The sequence below is a fragment of the Otolemur garnettii genome, unplaced genomic scaffold (genome assembly GCF_000181295.1).
Source record: "Otolemur garnettii isolate 467f Iridium unplaced genomic scaffold, OtoGar3 scaffold00049, whole genome shotgun sequence".
In the NCBI taxonomy this organism is placed as follows: domain Eukaryota; kingdom Metazoa; phylum Chordata; class Mammalia; order Primates; family Galagidae; genus Otolemur; species Otolemur garnettii.
In genome coordinates this window covers 2,305,641-2,316,111 of record NW_003852444.1, presented here as the reverse complement: position 1 = coordinate 2,316,111, position 10,471 = coordinate 2,305,641, and the positions used below count along the sequence as shown (strand labels likewise).

Here is a 10,471-nt window from a genome sequence, read left to right as displayed (position 1 = left end):
TCTGAAGGCCCCATGTATGCATGTTAAGTAAGTTTATATGGCTTTTCTCTTTTTAATCAGTTTGCCTCATGCCAGTGAATTTTCAGTGAATCTTTACCTACGTAACAAACCAAGCAAACCTCAGTGATTACAAAAATAAGTATCAACTCTCATGTTTAAGGATCTGTGCGTTCAAGGATCTGTTCAGCTGACTTAGGCTGTGCTCATTTGTGCTTCAGATTGCACTTGAATGAGCTTGGATCTAGGATGCAGGTTTATGTAGGTCTGTCCTCTGTCAGTTTGCTCTGAGATGTGGGCTAAGAGACGGAGGCTTAGCAAGTCATGTTTTCCCATAAGGGATCCCCAGAGACCAAGATTCAAGCCAAACCTGGCAAGAAATTTTACAACTCTGTTTTCATTATGTCTGCTAATATGGCATTGGCACTTGGCCAATTTCAACATCAATGGACCCACGAGAAGTGTACTTTGCTCATAGTGGGAGGGGAAGGGAAGTGAATTGTCACAAAATAATAAATACAAACCATCACTTTGCTGAAAGCCTTGTATACTCTTTAGGTAGGGTGAGGGGTTTGGTCATCCCATGTGGTAGCAGCAAAATTGGCACCCAAGGTGAGACAAGCAGGAATCTTCATGGAAACAAAACAGCAAGAGCCAAGCTGGCTCAGCTCTCTGTGTGAGGCATGCCCATAAATACAAATATCACGTAGAGGGTAATCCTGATTTCACGTGCCCTTAAGGACTGTAGGTATCTGGAGATACATAGCAAGGGAGCATTTTCTCTTCTATGAACCTTTAAACCAGCTTACCACTTACGCAAATGCTGTAGGGATATAGCACCCCACACTTAGACATGGCAGCTTAGCTTCAAGTGCTCTCCACGGAAAATAAGGGCTCCAGGGAACACTAACAAATGCCATGTTACCTATACAGAAATAAAAATTTCCAATACTCTCACCATTTTAACATTGACCCTGACCATGCTCTTTCTTTCTGGTTCTGCTTTTAACTCTCAGTTCTTTCTTCTCTTTTAGGCTCAGTACCTGTCCTCCAATGCTGATGCCTGAGCTGAATTACACTCATTTAGGCATGTTTATGCTCTAAGGATTTTGGCTTCAACTCACACTTCAGGTCATCAGCTCCTAGAAGACTCAAGTGGGGTCCCATAACCCACAGATCTTTCTTCTTAGTCTCCAACACTGGTTAGCTATTTCCCCAAGTGGACTCTGAGTTGAGATTACAAGCAGGAGAGATTCTTTCTACATCATGAATAGAAAAGATCTAAATCAAGGCTGAGATCATACACTTAGACAAGCAAGATGTGTAGAGTTCAGGAATGATAGAAATGTCTCCATGCTAAAGCTCCCATGTATGCATGTTAAATTCCTAGGCCTTTTTTCTCCTATTATTCCATCTGTCTCATCTCAGTGATTTTTTAGCCACTCTATAGGGGTCAAAGACCTTGTTCTCTACAGTATGGGGTGCTCTTGGCAAGATCAACAAAGCTGTTCTGCTCTATGAAAAGTTGAAGTGAGAGAGTCCAGGGACCTGAGTTGCCAGTAAACATGGTTTATAGGAGCACAGTGAAGTGACCTTCATCATCCAAAGTTAAATGACCAAGAGACCAGGAAAAAGAAGCTCCCTGGACCATCACTGACACCCAGACATCTGCAGTCATCAGTCACCTCTTTCTATTCCTCTCACCTTTTCCCTTCTCTTAACATCAGAGGGAGCCTAAAGTTCATAGTAACTTAAGACGGTTATTTGAGACACCAATCTGCCATCTCCTCAGCTTGTTGGTGTTCCAAATAAAAGTCACTTTCCTTTCCCCCCTTCCCAAAAAAGGACTGTAGGAGGAATAAAGCTAACGGAAGTTGGCAAGGAAATAAGGCTCAGGAAGGAGATGTGTAATCTTCTTTCATGAAGAAACTTGCATAAATAGCTATTAGCTATATCTAGTCTCTGGGATTCAGAAAATTGTACCTATGTATGCCCCGCATGATCCCCTAACTGGAAAGTTCCAACATCTGCTACTGGCAGTGAATATTAGCTACTGAATGGTTGTGTTGGCACACAACACACTTACTCTAAACTGAAACAAAAAAAGAAAGGAATGTGTCTAGATATTTACTATAAGACAATATTTCAGTATTATTTATAATGATTTTTAATATAAACCCCTAACTGTTCCACTAAAGAAAAATGGTCAAAAACTGGTTTATTCAAACATTTCTATACAAAATATATTAAAATGTCAATTATAAGTAAAAGAAGCTACACAAAGAAAAACATTGCCTAATACACTTATATGGGGTACTTAGAGTAGATTGATTCACGAAGACAGAAAGTAGAATGGTGGTTGCCACGCAGCCTAAAGGAGAGAAAGAAATGGAAAGTTGTTTAATGGAAAGGAGTTTTAGTTTTTTTAGGTTTTTTTGTTTGTTTGTTTTTGGGGGTTTTTTTGGTTTGTTTGTTTTGTTTTGTTTTGTTTTGAGACAGAGTCTTATTTTGTTGCCCCGGGCAGAGTGCTATGGTGTTATAACTCACAGTAACCTCAGTTTCTTGAGTTCAAGTGATCCTCCTACCTCAATCTCCTTAGTAGCTGGGACTACACATACTAGGTATGACACACAGCTAGTTTTTCTTTTTTTCTTTTTTCTTTTCTTTTCTTTTCTTTCTTTTTTTTTTTTTTTTTTCTGAGCAGAGATGGGATCTCACTCTTGCTCAGGCTGGTCTCCAACTCCTGAGCTCAAAGGATCCTCCCACCTCAGCCTTGCAGAGAGCTTGGCCTCTGCCTAGGCAAGATTTCAGTTTTAAAAGATGAGAAAAGAGTTCTGAAGATTGGCTGCATAATAATTTGAATGCACTTAACATCACTGAACTATACTCTTAAAAATGGTTACATTAAGAAATTTTGTGTTGTATAATTTACCACAATTAAAAACTGAAAATTAAAGTCTTATCTCCAATCTTGAAATTTATTCTCTTTCTTCTTTCTTTCCCTCTTTCCTCCCTTCCTTCTCTTCTCCCTCTCTCTTTCTTTCTCTCTCTTTCCTTCTTCTTCCCCCAAATTCAGTTCTTTAACTTCTTTTTCTTTAAACATGTGCACACACATGCATGCATGCAGACACACACAGGGAACCTCATGTAGAAAAGATTGCCTCCTGGAATTGTCGCTATCTCCTTTACTATCTAATTGCTACCTTTTCACGGAAGTCTAAGAGGGACTTTTTTGGTTTTCTTTCCCTCTTCCCTTTCCTGACACTGGGTAAGTCCCTTCACATTTCAACAGGCCACATTTTTCCTGTGGTCTAACCTCCTCCACCTGGTGTCAGTCTTGGCTCTCCTGTTGCTCACCCGAAAGCTTCAGTAAATATGTTCAGTGTACTTTGCAAATATTAGGAGTGCTGTCTAATGTAAGGGGTAAGAATTTTAGAACTAGACAGACCTGAATTGATTTGAATATGGATTCTTCTAGTTATTGATCATGTGATCTTGGGAAAAATTTGTAATCTCTCTGTACCTCCAAATTTCTCATCTACAGAAGAAAATATTGAGCCTTCTTTGACCTGACTAAGAAAATTAAGTAATGTGCATTGTGCACATTGTTTTGTGTATAATAGGCCAACGCCATCTGTATATCATAGCTATTATCACTTGTATGTATTCATTTATGTTGTTCCAGAACTTCTAAGAACAATACAATAGTATCAGACCATCTATGCAGTAAAAGAGATTGAAAATTTGGTTTTTGCACTCTTGGCTTGTCTCATATCTCAACGGAATATAAAATGAGAATAAGAATTCACTGAAAAATTGAAGTAATTGGAAAATTTGGTCATATATATATATTTTTTTCTTTTGTTAAAGAAATTTAAAAGTAAACCTGGCCAGCAGCATGCCAGTCACAGCCAACCATCTTCTGAACAAGGATGACAAGGACTGTGAGCGTGAAGAGCTGGTGCCTGGGGCCCAGCTGTGCCATGTAGTTACTGTGACTAGTGTGGATAAGACCATATATAGCCTATAGCACCCCTCTGTGCTGAGCAGCAGCCTGTCTACAGACAAACAAACTCAAGCACCTTCTAAGAGGAGTCTATTACCTGTAAGGTCCAAAGAAGTCCATGTTTTCAGACATCTTCATTCAGGAGGTTTAGGGAATAATGCTGTGAAAGTCACCAAACTGAGATGAGAGAATGGGCAAAAAAGGCTGCAGACACCACCACCAGTAGGAATGTCAAAAAGGGCTGCAAACTACCATGAAAGCAAAAATCAGAGGGAGAGCTCAAGGATAAGAACCAGCTCTTAGAGGCCATCAACAAGCAGTTGCACCAATAGTTGACAGAAATTCAAGAGAGCTGAAGGACCTGACCCAGAAAGTAGAGCTGCTGGAGAAGTTTCAAGACAACTATCTGGCAATTTTTGAGTGTGAAGGCCTAATCCCAGCTTTAGACAATGAGACCCCGGCATCACAGCAAGAATCCACAACAGACCACATGGACTCTATGTTGATGTTGGAAACTCTGCAAGATGAGCTGAAGCTTTTAAACGACACAGTCAGAAAGCAGATAGAGGGGTTACAGGCCTTAAAGGTAAAGTTGAAGATGAAAGGGGAAGAAAGGGTCCTATTCCTAGAACAGTGACCTTTATTTAACTATCAACTAAATGATTTTATAACAGCCATTGAGGAAATGGGAAGTTATTAGAAATGTAATAAAAAGCAAGTGTCCAGATGCTGCCTCTTGGAGATGAACTCTCAGAGGAAGCCACTTAGGACATCTTGGCCATGATTTTCTGAGACCATCTCCAAAATGAAAACAGTAGGACTAAGGATAATTTATACTGGAATAGTGATTCCTCTTTTAAGCAAGTTTTTCCAACCTTCAGGTTTATCAACATCATGAGCTTCACGTGGATAATTGCACCCTACAAGAGCAGGACTAAGAAGCTTGGATTGAGCTTCTAGGTAACCACTTGATTCTAACACACCATTAGAACTGGGTGACTAAACCAGCCACAGCCAGAGGATCTAAAATGTCATATTCAAACTATTGAGAAGAAACCTTAATTATAATGGAGCACAGGGGCTTGGTGCCTGTAGCTCAGCGGTTAGGGCACCGGCCACATTCACCAGGCTGGCAGGTTCGAACCCACCTGGGCCTGCCATGCTCAATGACAACTACAACCAAAAAACAGGAAGGCATTGTGGTAGGTGCCTGTTGTCCCAGCTACTTGGGAGGCTGAGGCAAGAGAATCACTTAAGCCCAAGAGTTTGAGGTTGCTGTGAACTGTGATGCCACAGCACTCTACCGAGGGTGACATAGTAAGATTCTGTCTCCAAAAAAAAAACCCAAAATAAAATAAAAAATAATAATGAAGCACAGGTGCTCTATGAGAGGCATCATTAGGGAATCACACTGTCCCCTTCTAACTTGGAGCACATTCTGACCCATCCTCTTGGACTTCTACCTCATTATTAGTTTATGAACTTAAAGTTTCTTGAAGTGTTTCTGGCTTAGTAAATGGGGTGAAGGTATAGATATAGTTATAATATATAATTGAAAGAATACACCTTGAAGATTTGGGGGGGGGGTTGTTTGTTTTGTTTTGTTTTGTTTTGTTTGAGATAGAGTCTTACTCTGTTTTCCTGAGTTGAGTGCTATGGTGTCCCAGCTCACAGCAACCCCAAAGTCTTAGGTTCAAGCAATCCTCTTGCCTTAGCCTCCAGAGTAGCTGGGACTACAGGTGTGCACCACCCACCACGCCCAGCTAGATTTTTCTCTATTTTTGGTAGAGACAGGTCTCACTCTTGCTCAGGCTGGTCTTAAACTCCTGAGCTCAAGAAATCCACCTGCCTCAGCATCTTAGAATACTGCAGGTGTGAGCCACTGTCCCCTGCTTTTAATGTAGGTCACTTCTGAGTTTTTTAAAAATAACTTTAAAAATAAATACATAAATATTCTGACTGTAAAACAAGAATGAAAGAAAGAAAAAAGAAATTTAAAGTTAGTTTTATTCTGAGCCAATTTTGAAGATTAATATCCCAGGAATGTAGACTCAGGAAAAACCGAGCGTGTGTCTTCTGGTGGCCTACACAAGACACATTATTTATATATTCTTGTACAAAGCTAATGGAAGAAGGAGGGCAGGGAAGCAAAGGTAACATTCTTACAATTCTGATGGGTGGTGAACAGGCCTATGCAAGCCTGACACTCAAGAAAGTTGACAGACCAAAAGAAAGAGGCTCATATGTCCAGTTTCTCAGAAAGAAACATTTAATAGGGATTTAGGAACAGAAGCCATGACCTAGGTGGTGCAAGATGAGACAGTGGATCCCTGCCCTGTTACCCCTAGACCCAAGGCTTATGTACTAGAAGAGAAAAGTGTGTAGGACTATTGAAATTGACCTCTCATGGAAAGGCAAGAATGCTATATGAATCTGCCTCTAGGGACAGGATGTATAGCCAAGGTTGTTTTGACTTAAGGGCAGAATTTAGAGTAACAGTAAATATAGTAGAAACTTTAGAGGCATTCCCAGAGCAGGTATTAATCTGAAGTCAACATGGTGGATTAGCACCTGAAATGAAGTTGCTTTAGCTTCCACAGTCCATTTCATTAACTGGGTCTTACAGTTTCAGAGCCCTCCTCTCCTGTCATGGACTCTGAGCCTTTGAGGGGGGAAGGGGAAGTTGTGGGTGATGCATTGTACCACTTTGTGTTCTTACTCGTAAACAGAAGCCACAGCAATAACACAGACAATAGCAGGCTTCGTTGAATCATCTCTAGTCCTTGGAATATCATGATTTTAATTTTCTCAGAAAAGGTAAAATGATGAGAGATTTCATAACATTAATAATTTGAATAGAAAAAATATAATACACATAAGGATTACAATCCAAAGAAAATTTGTATACCAGAACAACATCAACAACAACAACAAAAACCCTATTTCATTAGAGTCAACCAAAAACATGAAGGAGATTAAAACCTAGTTCTTCTTTAGAGATTTGTTGCAACCAGGAAATAATTCAGGACTTAGTCCAAATTGTAGGCAGATAATAAAAACTCAAAAATAATGGCTAAGACTTAACAATAGCAGGCTTACTATATTTGTGTACACAAATTCTGAACGTAATTTTTTTCTCTCCAGTTTTCTATTCCTACTAAAGAGATGTTACAGTAAGACCAATTTTCAGAGTAAGTCTTAGTGTTATTATACTTAGCCTAATTATTTGTACAAAGTTGAGCAATGATAGTGACTAGCCATACATGTGTTTTTAAAGTTGGATTAGTAGGATGTAAGCACTCCAATTTTTACAAATAATCAGCACATTGAATTCCATAATGGCATAAATGTATTTATGATCTATGTATAAATGACTTAATAAAAAATAAATAAATAAAGTTGGCTTTGCCAGAACTTTCCATAAGGAATATTTCAGATTAGATCTTTAAAAGCCTCAAGACCAAGAGGCCAAGATAAAGGTTTGCCATCAGACTGTGCTTATAATTCCTGCATGAATTGGCTTAATTCTTCTCTTCTCAAATGTCTTCAGAAGACCTTGATCTTCATGGGCCCATCAGAAAATAATGTTCTTTACCCACCACAGGTAAGGAACCTTGGAAAGGTAATCCCACAGATAAGGGACCAGGCCAGTGTTTCTAAGGGACTTGTTGTCAGCTCTGTAGAGTCAGTGTCAGTTCCAGTCAAAGCCTTGGGAAAATTATTGGGGTCTCCAAAGCATCCCAATTTCTCTAATCCACAGATAGCTAGCTCCAAAGAAAGGAAGTTTTCCCGTGTCTTCATCAATCAGAGTAGCACCCCTCCAGACAGAATGGTGTCTGTTCACTTTGGAGCTGCCATCCACAAATAAAACAACTCTTTGTGGGTCAGGTGAGAGCTGTTTATCAAGCTCTGTGAAATCCAGCACGTATTACATGGTTGCAAAGTTAGTTGAACGAAAGCCCTCTCTCAAGTGGCTTGAGACAAATGGCAGATCCTTGCTTCAGCTTCTTTAAAGAAAGCTTTTGGGTACTATAGTTTCCTTTTTCCTTACCACAAATTGGGTTTTCCTCTCACTTTGACCCAAATAAGGAGGCCAAAGAGAACCATATGGAGACTTGCCATGTGAAGAAGTGGCTTATAACTCATGGCTGAAAACTGTAAAGACAAGACTGTGGCTGGGTCCCTGCACCAAGATGGCACAGCAGAAACACAGCACTGGGCATAGGAGTATCTCCATGGATAAACATGTTCTGTGTACTTTCTGTGCTATGTTGGTCCAGTGGGATTAGTTGGACACAAGTTAGACTAAAATGCACATTCTGGAGGGTAACTAGCCAGGAAACTGACTACCCAGCAGGAAATGGCTGGACATACAACATTGAGTGAAAAGTGAAGATGAGATTATGAACAGTAAGCTTGGGAAGCATGACCCATTCAGAGGACTTTAGTGAGATGTTTCTGGTAAAATTAACTGTGTAAAAACCCACAAAATGGTCCCATAAAAGAGAAAAAATTTTCAGCATCAGTCTTACCTGAAGGGTTCCAACATCAGATTCAAAGTAAAACCCAATCTATCCCTTGCTTATTCTCCTTTCTCAAGCTCCAACTTGGGAAGATCCAAAAATGCTATTTCAGCAAGTCAAATAGGAGGTAAGTAGAGAAAGAAAGAAGATGTGGGCTACAACCTGTTTCCCACTGAAATCTCTAAGCCTGAGACAAGTGCAAACTGAGGAAGAGGAGAAATTTTGAGCCAGTTCAGAGTTTTGGTGGTAGATTAGACTGTTCTTTTTTTATCATCTATAAATGACAGAAGGGCCTCTTATTAAAGTAAGTAAAAAATCTGTGACTTACCCAAGAGTTCACCCAGAGGTGACAAACAAAGCTGACAGAGGAGGTTTTACAGGAATAATTGCAAAAAAGAATAAAGTCAGTTCTGCTTGCTCAATTATCAAACTAGTCACATTTGTTATATGGCTAAAAACAAAATTTCACTTCTTTGTTTCATCATGTGAAAAATGTGAGAATTATACTTATGCATTACATCAATTAAGTCTATTTTATTAATGCAGATGTCATAAAACATTTAGCACTTCCTGATTCTATTTAATGTTTGGTAAGTATTATGTGCTGTATAAAGGGATTTATGACAATAATTTCCCATTTGGAACAACAGGGAACAAAAGAAGGTGACAAGTTGTGTGGTCTGTGAATCCCTTAAGGAACACAAGAAAAATGATTAGGGAGTTAGGGAGTATACTAATTATTAATTGCTTCTAATAAAAAACAAACCCTGAATTTGGTGCCTTAAAAAATAATTTATTGGCTCTTCATTCCATGGATTGTCAAATTAGGTACAGCTAAAATTTCATTTATGTTCAGGGTTGGCAGGACTGTTGGCCAAGCTGCCTCAGATTTCCTCCCTGAGGCCCCTCCAGCAGGCTAGCTTGGTCTAGTTCCCATGGAAACTGGATTCCAAGAAAGCAAGAGTGGACACTGCAAGGTTGTGGAGACCTAGGCTTGGAAGTCAGACAGTATCACATCTGCTATGTTCTAAAAGTCAGTGCAAGTCCCAAGGCCAGCCAAGATTTCCAAAGCAGAAAAATAAACTCTGCCACTTAAGGGAAGGAACTGCCAAGAATTTGTAAGTCACTTTTAATATGCCACAGGGAGAAAGACAGCTTTCTTGGGAAATGACATATCATGAAGAGGTCACTGAACTCAGTTTTCAGTCCTATATTTTCATAAACTGGTTGGGTGATTTTTACCTAATTTATTATCTCAATAAAATCTAGTGCTGAAAAACCTATTTCTAGGTTTATGATTGAGTCTTATTTTTTCTTTCTTATAGAGACCTTAGAAGACTCTGTAAGCTTAAGGCTACAGCATTAGCATCATGTATGGGAACTGATTCTCTTTTACTTAATGATAACCACAGATCAGAGAAGGAATAATCTATGCTCACCAACCCCACTCCTGAAAGTTTTGACCAAAGGGATATAAACAGAGTATTATATACTTGCTACTTGGAATTTTCCTTAGGAGATATTTGGCATTTCCCCACTGCCTCTACATGGTTTTTATTATTGTTAGTGGTAGTCCCTTCCTCTATTCTGCTGCCCAGACAGTGGATGCTGTCATGCATTATAAAACTGATGTTCACACATGAGGAATAGGACACCAGTGAGCCAAGAGGAATCCAGTGTTTGCAATTTGTGAACTTTGTGTGGAAGAGTCGCCATAACCAGTTCTGGATCACATCTGTATAGGCTTTTGCATGTGAGAAAATTTCTTTCATTTAGGTGACTGTAATTTCTCTCTGTCCCTTAGGGCTAACTCTAGTACTTCCAATAGCCAGATGTTACTACCCAAGAAAAATGGGATATGTACCTATCCAGGATTCTTAGATGCATATGACCACATGAACTACCTGACTCTGGTTTTCTATAGGGTTGAGCCAAATGGCAATCT

At 39.5% G+C, this 10,471-nt stretch overlaps 1 pseudogene; it reads left to right on the top strand.

Moving 5' to 3' along the window:
* Positions 1–3,895: 3,895 nt before the first annotated feature.
* LOC100941769 lies at positions 3,896–4,703 on the top strand (annotated as a pseudogene).
* The last annotated feature ends 5,768 nt before the right edge of the window (positions 4,704–10,471 follow it).